Below are 14332 nucleotides of genomic sequence, written 5' to 3' on the forward strand. Positions count from 1 at the left end.
CAGTATTTGTGTCTCTCTGACTTGTCACATAGGTGGGTATGATGGCCCCAGACTGTCAGTGACCACTGATGTTTCCTTCAGCTTAAACAGGTAAACATTCACTTTCCTTAAAAAGAAGAAAGTGTCAAAAGATCTCACTCTGTGTGTTAAGGGCTCCTGGTAGTATCATCCAAGACTTCCACTCCGACTTACTTGGTAGCATCTCATCACTTGGCCACATCTCCTGCAAAAGAGGCTGGTAACTGCTACTTGGATTTACCAAATCAATTAAGAATGTAATTCCTGAGGACAGAAGAGTTAGATGTTGAGTTTGAGGTGATCAGCCTATAGTCTGTATCACACCAGATCCCCCAAACCCAAAAACCTGGGGTAATGCTGGTTCCTAAAGAATGGGAGGATGGGACAGAAGATGCTGAAGCCTTTGGTCCAGGAGGAGGCCTTAACAGCTACCATCACCCCAGTTTCCTTCTGGCATCTCCAAAATGGATGCAAGAAATTCAAACAAGGCAAGGTGAAGGATTGATGCAACTGAGGCTCTTTTCCTTTCCCAGGAGCATAAGTGAATCTGCATTACAGAAGTGAATTCTTTTATATGTTAGGACTGTCACTGATAGCTTTCTCAAATTGTAAAGTTCATTTGTGCAAACAGCTGCTCTGAGAAGGTCAACAGATAGCCAAGAATTCCAACCCTCTTTATAAAGCAGTCTAAGCCCCCTTCATCTCTGCCCCCACATCCAAGTTTCACCAAAGGACCTCAGAGGAAAGTCAGAACTTGGAGTCTGAAAAACATTCCAGATTCTAGCTTCATACACGAGGTAGTCCATCGCCTATCTGAGCATCTTGCTGTGTGTGCTGTCTTCTTGTGGCCACTTTATCAGAAAAGGATGCTGAACTGCTTCTTGACCTTTGGCTAAGATCAAGTATAGGAAAGAATGATGCTGAGGCTGGGGAATCCTTTGGAACAGTGTGGACATTCTGAAAGCACCAGCACACTCATTATGAAGCAACAACTGGGATTAGACTCAGACATCACAGGCTTCTACAATCCTTAGCTAGTTACAGCAGATATTGACATGGTAAATCTCAGTTTTGATTTAAGATTTTTTTTATACTGTTGGGTGTGTGCATGAGTGTGGAGGTCATAGGACACCTTGCAAGAATCAGTTCGCTCCTTCCACCATGTGGAACCCAGGTCAACAGATTTGGCGGCAAGTGCCTTTACCCACTGAGCTACCTCACTGGCCCAAGATTTCACTGTTATTATTACATGTAAGTTTCTTAAGCTAAGAACTTGTATTTAACTTTTCTGGGTAGAAGCCTAACTATCCTATCAATATGAAATGAAATGTCTTTCCTTGGTTGCCAAGGCAAACAGTAGCAAACTGTTGTAACCAACAAACCAGATTCCTCCCCAAAAGAAGAGAATTTGATATCTTGCATGGCACATACCCATGCGTCCATACAGTAAGTGATGCCATCTGCCTTTCCATAACTTTTGCCCTCACACTGCCTCTCTTCCTCTCCCATCAATACATCCAAGCAGGAAGTCTGGGAAGACTGAGGAATCGAATGCAGGCATGCGAGGAACAACCTCGGGACTTGCCTAGTTTAGTCCCCTGTGTGACGCCACATAGTAGATAGGACAGTCACTATTACAGCCTGGAACCTGGCCTCAAGTCTTGAACTCCTTTCCCACCAAAGGAACTCTTATTTACAAAGTGGTTTTTTTTTTATTAGAATATTAGTTGTTTGTTCTTTGACAATTTTATACATGTACACAATATTTCCTAATCATATTCAGCCCAAGTGCCCCATCTCCCCAGGTCCCCCATATATCCCCTACACAACTTCATGCCTCTTATAAAAATAACCCACTGAGTCCAGTTTAGTGCTATCTGCCTGGGACCGGAGGAGACCCACTGCAGTGTGGGCAACCTACCAGTGGCCACACCCCCAAACAAAAATGACTTCCCCTCTCACAGCAGTCACCCGCTGCCAGTAACTTCCCAGGGAGGGGTGGGTAAAGTCTCAAGAGCTCTTTCCCAAACATGCTGGAATGTTGGCTGGCTTGATTTTGTACAACTCTTTGTGATGGAAAAGAGAATTCTTGCTTTCTGGTTTTTTTTTCTCTAGATTAAACTTATTCATGTAAATATATTCCATTACAGAGATGGTGACAATTAAGCTTAATAAAAGTTGGCATTTGAGCAGAGCCTGGTAGCACAGGCCTTTAATCCCAACACTCAAGAAGCAGAGGCTGAAGAATCTCTGTGAGATCGAGGCCAGCCTGGTCTAAATAGTGAGTTCCAGGCCAGCTGTAGCTACAGGACGACCCTGCCTCAAAAAGATACCGCCCCCCCCCCCGCCGTAAAAAAAAAAAAAAAGTAGTAACTCAATTCATTCTTTGCTAAATGAAAGAAGAAACACTCTGCACACTGGTCAGGGAGACACAGATAGCCAGACAGTCAAGATGCTGAATGACTGTGAGCTCATGACCTGGGGACATGCAGGTGACACACGGTGTGCCTGCAGCTTATGGGAACACAGGCCTGGGTGAATTAGAAATCGGGCTTCCTGAAAGCAATTCACTCCACACTGCTTGCTCCATTTGAACAATAAGGCTTTCTGATGGGCTGGGGAAAGATGGATTCAGGATAGAAATTCAGCACCTACTGACCTTATGGTTTCCACAGAATCCTTGTTTCCCTGAGGATAGGAATCCCAAACTGAGTCAAAAACCTTACAAAAGCCAATGTTTAAGCCAAGCTGTTGGGAGCTTGGCTGACAGTTTTAAGTCATCCTGAACTTAATCTTAAGGGGGCCGGAGAGCTGGTTCAGTGGTTAAGAGCACTCACTGGCTTAGGACCTGGGACTTGCAGAGGACCTGGGTTCCATTCCCAGCACCCACATGGAGGCTATCTCCAGTTCCAGAGGAATCCAACACCGCCTTCTGGTTTCTGTAGGCATTGCATGCATGTGGTGCACTTACATACATACAAGCAAAAACCCCATACATATAAGAATAATAAAAATAAAACTTTTTTTAGTCCTAAGGAAGAAAAAACAATGTGTCATGTGTAGAGAGACTCACATTCATCATCCTCTTTGTCCTGATGGAGGAAGTATCTTGGCTTTTTAGCAAAAGCTGCAGCCATGTGTCTTAAAGCACCTCGCATTATGGGTCTCCAGGCACCTGCCCAGCCCCTCACACATGGGCATTAGTCCTACTGTACCTGGAGTCTGCTGTGTCTCTTGCACTGGACCATAGGTTTAAATTTCTTAATTTTTCTGATCCTTTGTTTTTTCCTCTCTAAAGTAGAGACCATTCCTGTTTTCTAGTCTTGAAAGCAGATACTCTCTGTCCCCTCACCTGGGCTGCCCTGGAGTCTGGTGCTTAAGAGGTTTCAGTGTTACCATTTTTAGACATTTGGGGACAGTTAATATGAAACCAGGTTGCAATATGACTTAGAGTCCAGAAAGTAGATGAAGAATTTCATTCATTCCCTTATCAAAACTGCATATTCCAAACTAGGATGGGTCAGACTGCTCTGGGATGAGCTAACCTGGCACAGCTTGGTCAGAACTTGTTACTTTGCCTTGCTGGTCTTTCCAAGGACCTAAGTTTAGTTCTCAGCACCCATATCAAGCAACTCATACCTGCTTACAACTTAAGCTTCAGGGAATCTGATATCCTCTTCTGGTCTCTGGGGGCACCTGCATATACATGGCAACACACAGACACACAGAAACATACAAATAAACCTAAAAAAACCTTGAGAACTTTGAAAGCAACAAATATCTCTTGACATGAATTACTATCTTGGCATGATGGCACACACCTCTAGTCCCAGCATTCAAGAGGCTGAGTGGGCAGGAAGATCCTGAGGCATAATGAGATTCTGTTTCAAAATAAATAAGCAAATAAAGTATGGGAATATAACTCAGTTGGTAGAGTGTTTGCTTAGCATACATGAAGTCCTGGGTTCCATCATTATCACCACATAATACCAGACATGGAGGTGCACACCTGTGACCCCAGCACTTAGGAGGTGGAGGTAGGAAGATTAAAAAGTCATGGGTGGGGCTGGAGAGATGGCTCAGGAGCTAAGAGTACATATTAGCCTTTGGAGAACCCAAGTTTTGGTACCCAGTGCCCACATCATGGAGTGCATAGCTCTCTGTAATTCCAGAGCCAAAGAACTCAACTTCTTCAGTCTTCTGAGGGAAACTGGACTCAGATGTGTGCACATATACACACACAAAATAAAAATGAACCTAAAAAAAAATTCAAGGCCACCCTCAACTATGTTGGTAATTTGAGGCCAGCCTGGGTTACATGACACCTTAGCACCACAAAAAAAAGAGAGGGAGAGGACGGGGAGAAAGGAAAGAGTGAGAGAGAAAAGAATCTCAGAAAAATACATTTAATTTCCAGACTCTATCTACCCTTTCCCATCTTCCAAAATATTCCTAAGGCTATGGAAAGGATGCATGTAGCCCTCAGGTCTTGTGTGGGTAAAGGATGCATTGTGGCCCTCAGAATGTACATGTGTACGGAGGATTTCTCATACTCGACAACTGGTCCACGGTCTCTGCTTCCCGGATGAGATGTTCTCTCTGTCTTAAATGATGATGATCGAAGGGCAACAAGACATTTAAACTACCAGCTTACAAACCCATGAGACTTAGACTCTGAGATTTTCATGACATCGGCCATAAGCCAGGTGACAATCCAGCAAAGACTACCATAGCATTCAAACTAAAAGCTTAATTGTAGGGGGTAATTTGCTGAAGTAAACAATTATTGATTGAATTCTTGATTAAAATTGTATTCGGAAGTAATGTCTGTGAATAAGACCAGCCAGTGCATTTTGAAATTTGTTTCCGGTTTTGTCCCCTGTAAGGTGGAGGTAATGCCCACGCCTCCCTCTGCACTGAGAGACCAAACTAGACATAAAGTGCTTATTTCCTGTCAGACTCATAATCAGTACTAGCTGGGACTTGACCACCCAGCTAAAGTCATTGGCCTCTTTCATGAGTACCATTCTACACTTTCTTGTAACTAAGTCTTAACAGCTACCTACTAAAGCCCTCTGAACCACTTCTAATGATACTAACTTGCAAACTGGATAAATTCTATCCTACCTACATCATTATAATCTAACATTAAAAATACAATATGGAGACACTTTAACTTTAATATACTGTTATTCTCTTTAAGTTAATCACCAGCTGGAGAACACATCAGAGTTTATGCCTACTTAAAATTTGAGACTGCATTGCACTTGAAGTGAATACCTCATTAAAGTAGGCCTTTTATGCTTCCTTGCCACAAATAAATTCGTATATAATAAAATGCATATTTAAGCATGACAGAAATCTTGGGTGATTTGGAAGGTTGACCGGTTACTCTGAGGGGTTGCTTTTTTTAAGATTTTATTTTTATTTTATGAGTATTCTGTCTGCATATAAGTACACCACATGCATTCAGTGCCTACTGAGGAGAGCAGATGGCATTGGATTCCTTGTAACTGGAGTTACTGAGGGTTGTCAGCCACCATGTGGGTGCTGGGGACAGAACTCATGTCCTCTGGGAAAACAGAAAGTGCTCTTACTCGCTGAGCCATCTCTGCAGGCCCTGGTTTGTCTTTTTGTTTTGTTTGCTCGTGGGAGGGGTTTCGGGGGGTGTTTTGTTTTTGTTTTGAGACAGCTGTAGCCCCAGCTGGCCTGGAAGTCACTGTGTAGCCCAGGCTGGCCTTGATTTCACAGAGATATACCTGCCTCTGCCTGCCAGCTGCTGGGGTGAAAGGGGTGAACCACCATGCTTAGGTTTGGTTTTTGTTTAGTGTGGCTTTTGATTTGGCCAATGTTCAGATTGTCAAAGGTAATAAGCAAACCCATAAACCCTGCAATTGGGGTGTAGGATTATGATCAAGAGCATTTTGCTTATCATTTCTCAGATAGAATAACTTGGAAATAAAAATAAAGCCAGTTCTTTTCCAAACTCACTGAGATGCCCATCTCTTATTAGTGATAAAGTAAAATTTCAACCTAAACAAACCAAGAGAGAGAACGAGGCCCTTCTCTTATACAGCTGAATCCATTAAACCACAGGAAACTAAAATTATTCCCTCAAACAAGGTGTGCAGCCTGGCCAGAAGAATTTCAGAGCTAGTGTGGTTGGCACTCTGTCTTCAGCCTCGGCCCCCTCCCCCAGCCCATCTTCAAAGGCTAAGCAATGTGAATGGGGTCACATCAACTGGCCAACATCCTAGCATTTATCTCAAAAAGATGTTCAGAATTTTATTTTACATAGTTTTGGTGACAAGTGAGTGAATGCCAACTGCATCTAGCCCTGTGCATTACACGTGGAAGCTCAGATAATGCTTGCAAACACACTCCAAAGAACGTGTTATCACCAGAGTTTATAGGGTCACAGGTGGCCAAACACACCTGGATGTACAACCTGTGCTCTTACCGGGATCTGTAGTAATTATACTTGTGTTAAATCCAGGAGAGATGGCCTAGGGGTGCATAGGGTTTGGGTTTTCCAGAGCTTTTCAGAGCAGAACTGTGTGACCAGGACTCCTGGTGATGGATCCAAGGCATCTCTGCAGCTGACCGTCCTAGTGCAAGGGTTTCAAAAAGTATGTGGCTCTGCGACTCCTCATCCATCTCCTTTTAATCAAATAACTACATTAGCCATCAATCTACATTTTTCATGGAATAACTACATTGTTGTTTGAGGGGTTTTGTTTGTATGTTGATGGTTGCAAATGACAGGACTCAAGGTAAGAGGTATTTCCTTGAAATGTTCATGAAACTCAGAAGGGCCACTATGCTACAGGGACAGGTGAGTGTAAGACTTGACAGCCACCAGGCCTTCGGCTTCCTCTGTCTGCTCCCTTCCCCTCCCTTTCCTCATACCAGTTGATCTCACACAGCCCCCTAGACCACAGCTTTAGCCACCAGAGAAATACACCATTCTCTCGGTTTACTGTAAATATCACAGGGAGGCACTCCTTCAGGTGAGGAGCAAGTTAGGCCAGGGTCCACTCTGGGCATGTTTCATCACAGATAGGAAAACAGGGTACCCCACTGAATCCAAAATCAATCCCAAAAGGAACAAATGTAATATTGATGGAGTCTTGGTGGCCCATTCTGTCTTTTCATCCTTGAGTCCTCACTCTATCCCTGGGCTTCATCCTCTGCCACAGTCCCAGATTTCCTCTAGAATGCAGCAGTCACTCCTGCCCCCACCCAAGGCATCACTGGGAGGAGCACAGGCACCCACGTAAGAAACGTAAACTTCTGATGAGAAAACAAGATAGACTGACAGGGTCATAAAATGGGTTAGAGAAAAAACTTGATCTCTTACACTCATAAAGTAGCTAATGGCATTCTTCATTGTAAAGGTTTATTCACACAGAAAAATATCACTGGTGCTCTGCACACCAGGGCCTGAAAAGTGATGTGCCAATAAATGGCCAAGCCATCCTCCCTGCAGTTCCTAGATTCAGTCAGCAGAGGGAGATAAAGTGCCAGCCCTGTACCGTGGCTGATAGAGCCGGGCCTTCAGTTGCAAGCTCTAGATTGTAGTACCCTACTTCCAAGTCCCGGAATGTTCTTCTCTAGGGTAGGAGGGGAGTAAAGAGTCCCATCTTTGCAGTCATCTTGGGACAGAGCAAGGCTGGCCAGCAGACAGACTTGAGAAGAGAGTGTGGGAATGTGCAAAGCCATAGACCATTCATTCCCCAAGAAGCCAGGATTCTCCAGGCACACTGAACTGGTCCCGCAAGCTGGGCAGGCCAGGTTAGCACTGGGTTTGCTGCCTCTTGCCCCACTCCACATCACAGGCATATTAGAGGAGTTACCCAGACAGGCTGGTTGAAAACAAAGCGAATCACCCCCAAGTGACCCCTTTACTGCAAAATGAGGAATCGGAGAATTTCTGGTATCTTCCCTGGTGCACACATTCTCCATTTCTGGGTTTCAATGAGGCAAACATTGTCAGCTTTTCCATTTCTTCAGCAGAAGCTGTTACCAATAGTCTTCTTGTCCCCTGCCCCATGCTTGCATGCATGCATTCTCTCTCTCTCTCTCTCTCTCTCTCTCTCTCTCTCTCTCTCTCTCTCTCTTTCCCCCCCCCTCTCTCCTGTCTTCTCTCCTCTCTCTAAATCAAAATTCTGTGTAATTCCACAAAGGATAAGGCCTGCAGAATATCCATTTAAAACTTTTAATCACAATGGAGAGTTGGAATGTGGATACGGACAAATGACTCTGTTATAAATGAATCCTATAACCACGCTGAAGGGGATGGGTACAAAGAGAACTGACCCAAATAAATGTTTTGTGTGGATACAGGGAGGCAGAAAGCAAATAGAACCAAAGACAGCACCATGTTCTACAAGTAAAAGTGGTTCTCCTGGGGTAGTTTTCAAACTACATATGCTAGGGCCGAACAAGTATAAAAGCTTCTTATAGCTAATAAGAGCCAGGTTTCCCACCTTAGGAGAAAACAAACTTACAAATAATGGGTTCAAATGAGTCCCGTGGAGAAAGACTGGAGTCAGGGCCATGGTGTGGACTGGGTTTTTAATATTAGAAACAGAAAGGTGTGTGCATAGGCATGGGCCACCATTCAGGGGTCTAGAGGCTAGGACACTCAGCATCAATGAGCACACACAGTGTCCTTATCTTCATCCTAAACTTTCTCCAGTAAAAGGAACCAGGGCTGGGCTGGAGAGGCTCAGTGGTTAAGAGCACTGGCTGCTCGTGCAGAGGACCCACATTCAATTCCTTGCGCCCACAGGGCAGCTAACAACTGTTTGTAACTCTGGTTACAGGGGAATCCAATGCCCTCTTCTGACATCTGTGGGCATTGCACAACAGGTGCACTTACACACATGCAGGCAAGACATTTAAAAAAAAAAATTTTTTTTTTTTAAAAGGAATCAGGGCTTTGGATCAGTAGTTGGGACCCAGGACTGGGGCAGGAAACACAAACCTAAGAACCTAAAGCATCTTAACGGTGCCAGAAAGTAATAGATTAGATTACAAAAGAACGGGCAGGGGGTGGGGAAAGGAGAGATGGAGGCACCCCAAAGGACAAAGGCACCAACCTGAGAGAGCACTCCTCATGGGCCAGAGTCTCCAGGGAATGAAGCTGTGCCCACCACCATCCCCAAAGAAACAAACATGTTGACATTGAAGGGACTCATGGGACCTTGGAAGAGAATCTTTGCAAGTGTTACCAAGTTAAGATCAGGTTACACTGGATTGCAGCAGGTCCCAAGTCCTATAGCAGATGGCCTTATAAGGAGGGGAAAGGACACACAGAGGGCCATCTGATGACTGATACAGATCTTGAGGTGACACAGCCCCAAACCAAAGAATGCTAAGAACTTGCTGGCCACCACCAGAAGTTAGGAAGGAGCATGGACCACCTCCCTTGGAACATCAGATGTTCCTGGAGAAAACATGATTCAGGCCCTCCCCTCCTAAATTGTGAAAGAACAGTCTTCTGTTGTTTCAGCCACCCAGACCCTAGGGAAGCCAACATGGATGATAAGATTACTGGGTAAAGTTTAAGCACAGATAGGTTACTGACTGAATCTCAAGTAGCTCCTCTCGTATTTATTCATTATAGAGGTTTAAAATAGGAACTTTGCCATAGTGGAACCTGGTGGGCAGCACTTCAACAAATGGCTGACTGGAAATCTTGAGGTGTCTCCTCCATGTTCCCTGGAATGAAACACTGGAAAGAACTTGTCATCCAGATGGCACTCTTCCCTGATGTTAAACCTCAGTCTGAACAGGAGACAACAGCTGTACAACTTAAAAGGACAGGCTATAAAAGAACAGAGCGGCGCACTATAAAGTGTCAAGGTCATGAAACTTAGGACCAGAGGACAGTCACAGATCTTAGGAGATGGGGAGGGCAGGAATGCAATACAATGGGGGATCCTAGGACACAAAGGGGACATCAGCACAACTGTTGAGGCCCATTAAGTTCTGGCTTATTAACAATCTTGGACCGATGGTAATTTTTAGTCCTGATCATTTGTCCTATGGTGATGCAGTGTTAACATAAAGAGAGCAGAGTGGAGAGTACACACAAACTCTGCAGTGCATCTGTGACATCTCCATGCTCAGCATTATCCCCAAATTTAAAAGGAAAAGCACTACTGGGGGGTTGGGGGTGTTATGAGGGATCCAATGAGAACCATCAGCCCAATGACCACTCAGCAATCCACACTGTCAGAAACTAAGCCCTGTAAGATGAAGCTGAATTAACGACAGGACCACCGTTGGTTCAAACAAACAACACACTGGTTTAACAATTTTATTTTTAACTCCGCTTTGGTAGTACAAAAGTCAAAAAAGTAAAACCACACGGTTAAAAATACATTTGACACTCAAAACAGTGGAAACGTTCCTTTACAAATTTTTACATCAAGGTGGCAGCCAACTCATTAACCACAGCAAGACACTATCCATCATTAGTGTTTCGTACAGTGAGTTCATCATGGATCCCCGTCCTTCTAAAGGAGGAAGAAGGCGGGACTTGTAAACATCAGTTGCTTTGGGAACGCTTGGGAATTCTCATCAGACAGTATAAACCAGTACAAAGCTTATGTGTTGAAAACATTGAATGCTTGATTTTTGGCATATCTGAAAGCCAGTCACACAAAATGCTCAAGTATTAGAAAAAGTTTAAATTGCACTCTTGGTATAAATACAATTTTAAATATTTCGGAGTATCCTTTTGCCATTGTATTGCTACAGAAAGTGCTCTGGCTTGAATAAAATCAGAAAAGTAAAACTGAAGAGTATCTTACACTTTGTCCCTCACCATTTAAATGTCATTGTACTTTTTTTAAGCAAACTGTTTTTGTTTTGTTTTTTAAGTAAAAATATTGGCATACCTGCACAATTATTTACACTAGTACACATTCCTGAAATTGCCATACTGGTACTCTCTGAACCACAGTGAAATTAACTTCCATACCCACTTCTGTGCTTTGTAGACAATGTGTACATATAGCCATCAGTATGGATTCAATGAAATTGAATATGCCAGTCATATAAAATGTTAGAAAAACTTAAGTTTGTTGCCAGAAACAGAATCAAGTGAGTATATTTACAGTAAATACCCTGGAGTATATCTTTATGGAAATCATTTTTTGTGATGCCAAATGATAAAAATGCACTTTTTCTCTTTGAAATAGAAGTGTTCATGGCATCACAGTAACTGGTAGAGAGCCGGGTACAGAGCGTGCCCTCACCTCAATCCCGGACCTACCAAAATACTAGCTTTGTTTCTGTGCCCCTTCCGATGTTTCATAAAATACAAAGTTGAAAGGGAGACAGAGAAATTAGGGTTTCCAGACCTGCAGGGAAAGACGCCACTGAGACTCTTATATGTGGTAGGCAAGCGCTCTGCCACTGAACTACTCCCCAGCCCTCTTTCTGTGTTTTAACTTGAAACAGGCTAAGGTGCCCTGAAATGAGCTGGCCCTGAACTCTTTCTGTAGCCCAGGTAGGCCTTCATCTTGTGATGTTCCTGCCTCATCCATAAAGACCCTTTCACTCAGCATTAGTTACAAACAGAATGCAGCAGTAAAGCAGGTGCAGGGCTCATCTTGCATTTTCCCCTTTATTCAAAGAGACTAAATAAAGAATGGTTTCGGTTTTTAAAATTCACAATATTTTCTACGTGGCCAAGGCATGGCAGGAGCAGCATGGTGGTGGCAGAAGTCAAGGCTGAATCTTGGTCTAGAAATCTGAAGTTTGGCTCCATCTCACTTCACAACCTCGTGGGGGATCAGCTTCTCAGCACTAGACAGAATGATTTCTGAGGACCTTTTGCATAGAAGAGTCATCATCTATAATAGCCCAACTGTGCACAGAAGATCTTAAAACCAATATGAAAATGGAACATATGATTTGGGGTACCAGGCACACATGCGAGTGCACATGCACTTCCATACACAAATATGTGCACATTCTTGCATAAGCTCAGATTGTAAGTGAACAGCTCCACTGCTGATGACAGAGATTCCAAGGGAAAAGCTGCATATGTATGCCAATGCCAGGAATGGGCAACTGGGAACCATGGTGACTGAGAATGGTCAACAAAGTCAAAATTGAGTCCTTTCCCTCCTGGAAACTGAATAAAACTTTTTTTCATCCGATTTTTAAACCCAAAACTTCTTTCAAAGCATACTGAATTCTGTGTTCAGCAGAGCAAAAATATTCCATTGTAGGTTTTATCCACATGCCTATTCACTTCATCATAGAAACTGTATAAAATATATAAAAATATTCCCTAGGCAATTTCATATCTTGCAAGTTTGCAGTCTCTTAGAACTCTTCACGGAGTCACTGCTGCAAGAGAAGAAAAAAAAGGGAGTGAAGTTTTAAGGTGAGGGAGATACCACATCACATACGGATCTGCCTGAACGCTTAGAAACAGGTATCTGTAACCCGCCTCATCTCACCCTACCCAATTCCACCCCATCATCCCCCATTACACTTCCTTCCAGAATTTAGTCTAAGGAAACTGAAGCACTATGACTCGAAACATCCTGTTACCAAGAAACACCAGAGTCTGAGAACCACAGGAGACACGGCAGCTGTCTATTTTCACACGCGCTTCCACAATGGCAGCTGTGTGCTCTGCCTGTGACCCCTGAGTCACCTCTCCAGGGGAATTTTCTTAACTTCTGTCCCACGTGCTGTCACGTCATGAGCTGCAAAGTGACCCTCAGTTTCAAGGAACTTTGTTAGGTGTCACATAAGGTATCATAAGATGTCTAAGCCATCCGAACTAGAATTAACTCCAGGGCTCTTCTGAGCAGCCAAGGCAGTTTGGTTGGGATTTCACTGGACAAGTGAAAACAAAAGATAAAATGTTCAATCTTAGTTCGGTTTTTTTAGGTTTAGTTACTCCTTATTACGAAGTTTTGTTCCAGTGCTGGGTATGGAAGCCAGGGCCTTGTAGCCCACAGCAGACAGGTGAGCACTTGCCTCACCGCTGAACTGAGCCCCAGGCCCTAGACAGCCCACTGAAGGTTCTCTATTGTGTTTTAGTCTTTTTAACAACTGGCCTTTATAATGTTTACACTTACACCACAAGTGAAGCTCCCATTCTTATAAACACCTTTTTACTTTCCAAATATCTCATCTAATGAAAAGCTTCATATACCTTCCAGAAAACTGAGATAGCCAGGACAGGACTGAAATTCTAAAGATGTCACTGTGAACTAAAACATGCATACCGTGCAGGCAGACCCATACAAGGCTAAGGAGTAAAACAGCCTCTGATCTGGTACAGGCTGCCTGTAAACCAGAACAAAGCACAGAAGAGGCCAGCCTGCAGAGGTCTGAAGGAATAACAAAAGTGAACTGGCATGTCTTAGTTTTAAGCATAATGTTTACAAGCCAGGTCTAGAAGCAAAGGCCATAGCCTCAGCTAGTCAGGAGGCTGAGGCAGGAGGGTCTCTTGATCAAGGTCAGTCTAGGCTACACAAAGCCTTCAAGGCCAGCCTGGGCAACTTAGTGAGACTTTGTATCAAAATAAAAAGCAAAAAGAGGACTGGAGATAAAACTCTGGGGTACAGCACTTGCCTAGCCTGTGCAAGGCCCTGGGTACAATCTCTAGTAATTTGTGCGTGTGTACATACACACATATGCACATGCACACACAAACCTTATCTGATTATCATTCAAGATATGTCCTCTAAGATTATCCATATTATATTTCTCTGTCATTCATGACAATCACAGAGACTTATAATGGATATAAAAGAGGACAAATAAGACAGACTGACTTATCCATCCCAAAGGGGATGGATTGGATAGTGTGTCATTATCCATTATCCCCTTAGTGAACATGGAAATGAAATACTAACCCTAAAACGGCACAGTGGAGTTTTTATTTACAAAGAAGTAACGCCTCCATAGGGCTGACCTGTAGGTCTGGACCATGAGGGAGACGAAAGTTAAGTCTGAGGCTGCCTTCAGGAAGGAGTCAGTAAATATGGAACATTCTATCCCAGAAAAGGCTGCAAGGGTCAGCAGCAAATATTAACATGCTCCCGAAAGGAAAAAAGCTAAAAATATGTGAGAATTTTTGGACATTATCTAGAAACTATGTATTCAACTATTTTTATGCCCCCTTCTTGTGTGCTCTGTTGGAGCTAGACATTTTTGTATCAAAGAAAATGATGTGGAGGGCAAGGAAAGCCAAGCCTGGAATGCAGCATTTCATCAAGGCAAGTTTCACTCCAGCTGGGTGTAGTGGCTCATGCCTGTAATCCCGGTGCTT

The 14332-nt window shown here is 43.5% G+C and overlaps 1 protein-coding gene across 1 annotated transcript in view; it reads right to left on the reverse strand.

Annotated features, from left to right (window-relative positions):
* Positions 1-10314: 10314 nt before the first annotated feature.
* Positions 10315-14332, reverse strand: part of Rell1 (RELT like 1) — a 61952-nt gene continuing 57934 nt past the window's right edge. The window contains exon 7 of the mRNA XM_008833220.3: positions 10315-12390. The gene's annotated coding sequence lies outside the window, so the exon portion shown is untranslated. The remainder of the gene's footprint in view (positions 12391-14332) is intronic.

This window comes from Nannospalax galili, unplaced genomic scaffold, assembly GCF_000622305.1.
Source record: "Nannospalax galili isolate Female #2095 unplaced genomic scaffold, S.galili_v1.0 scaffold236, whole genome shotgun sequence".
Classification (NCBI taxonomy): Eukaryota; Metazoa; Chordata; class Mammalia; order Rodentia; family Spalacidae; genus Nannospalax; species Nannospalax galili.